This window comes from Camelina sativa, chromosome 1, assembly GCF_000633955.1.
Source record: "Camelina sativa cultivar DH55 chromosome 1, Cs, whole genome shotgun sequence".
Lineage (NCBI taxonomy): Eukaryota > Viridiplantae > Streptophyta > Magnoliopsida > Brassicales > Brassicaceae > Camelina > Camelina sativa.
The window spans coordinates 18,549,808-18,551,975 of record NC_025685.1 but is presented as its reverse complement, the minus strand read 5'-3'; positions in this window follow the sequence as shown (position 1 = coordinate 18,551,975).

Below are 2,168 nucleotides of genomic sequence, written 5' to 3'. Positions count from 1 at the left end.
GAAGAGAGAATGCATTCAGATCCGACGTGATATGGTGAGTGGCTCTACTATCAAGAAGCCACATATTGCCCTAGGAAGTCAGGGTTTACCATAGTTATGGCTTTGTCGTTGGTTTTTTTTTTCAGTTTTCTAATTAACTGTTTTAAAGGTACAGTAAAACCTCTATAAATTAATAATGTTGGGACTAAGACATTTTATTAATTTATAGTGATATTAATTTATCTATAAATTAATAATAATTATTTTATAGTATAAATTAATAATTATTAATTTATAGATATATTTTTAATTGTTTATTTTTTAAAAAATTATGAATTGGAACAACTATAGCAAAATAAGATTAAACTTTCGGATGTTATAAATTTTATGGTTTAGGAATTGAACTTGTAATATTTAGAAAGCACTATTTACAATAAATTACAAATATTATAGACAAATTGACTTATACACATGAGACACATAAATTCAAATCTATGAATAATAATATCAATTCTCCTATTTTAATAATCTGTCAAATTATCAAATTGTAAATGATGCATATCTAAAAATTAAAACTTTAAATTTTAATTATTTGTATGACATGTTATAAAATATTTTAGAGATATTATTATAGGTTGAAAATACAACATTACAATTGTTCTATAGAATTGAGCTTTAGGAGAAACATACACTATTATATCAGAGTATATATATATATATATATATATATTTACATAATTATTAATTTATGATATTATTGGGACCATATTTTATAAGGAGATTTCGAAAAAATTATTATCTTATTATCTTATCGAATATTGTTAATTTTTACACTGGCCCGACTTGGGACCAGCAAAATTTATTAATTTATAGTGTTTATTAATTTATAGAGTATTAATTTATAGAGGTTTTACTGTAGATGACTATAATCATTTGTGTACATATTACCATATTTAATTTTCTTTTTGTTTCTTGTCTATTAGTTAATTTTTTCTTTTGAATCATAGATTTTTATGTGGTTTTTTGGTTACAGTTTTAGAGAACTAAGAATATATAAACCTAATTAGGCTAGCATATAAACTGAATTTGATTATCGTATCACCATTTTAGCAAATTATAGGAGAATCACATTGATATACATAAACCGAATTAGGTTAGCATTTATTGAAGAAACTAATCTTATAACCAAGTACTGTAGAACAAACTAATTTCAAGTTTTATCATTCAGTACATTAGTTTTTGTTTGAAATGGTATGTACTCTGTGAGATCATATTTCCAAACTTTAGAAAGCGTAAAAACATCGCGGATTTAGATTCATATGTAATCCATTATACTAAGACTTGACGGGGCTTTGCGTTTTTCATTGGCCCCTAATTTTGTTTAAGTGTACACTGATATATAATCAGAATTGTGGCTCATAATCTCGTTATAGATTGCTAGATTAATGTTTACATACCATAATTAATACAATCTTTAAATTCTAAAATAAGTCCAACACTATTTTTTTAAATAAACCGTTAATAGTTCTAAACTATATAGGCCCTGTTCGAATTACTGTCACTAAAACAGCTGCAGCGACCAGAAAAAATAACGCAAACAGAGGCAAAATCATGATTGATCAAAAATAAAGAGTCGCTGGAGATGAGATTTATTGTCGCTAGCTCCCAAAAAAGAGTTGCTGCGACTGAAAAATCATTAATTACTTACAGTTTGTCCTACGTCACGTGTCACTCATTTCAAAACTCGTTAAAAACAAAGTTATATTTGAGTCGCTGGGGACACAGTAACGAACAGGGCCATAAACTTCTACGGTTTCCGGAGCTATTGAGCTAACTATTGATAATACCATATTGAAGACGTAAATCATCCTCAGTGGAATTAAAAAAGTAACATTGGGCACTCTCAAGAGTCAAGACCAATAGCTCACCACCCACTTGGTCTATATCTAGTTTTAATTCTCTAACAACACCCATATGCAATATGGTTCATATATAAAACTACACTTCCCCGCTCTTAACACAGTCTTTAAAAACATTTACATGCATTCGATAAATATACCATTTAAACCCAAATTTCTTGGATCAAACAAAACCATTGAAAATTTATACTCTAGATTTGCAAAATTATTGTCTACAAAACTGCCATTGAAGATATGTCTTTTTTTTTTTTTTTTTTTTTTTTTTTTTTT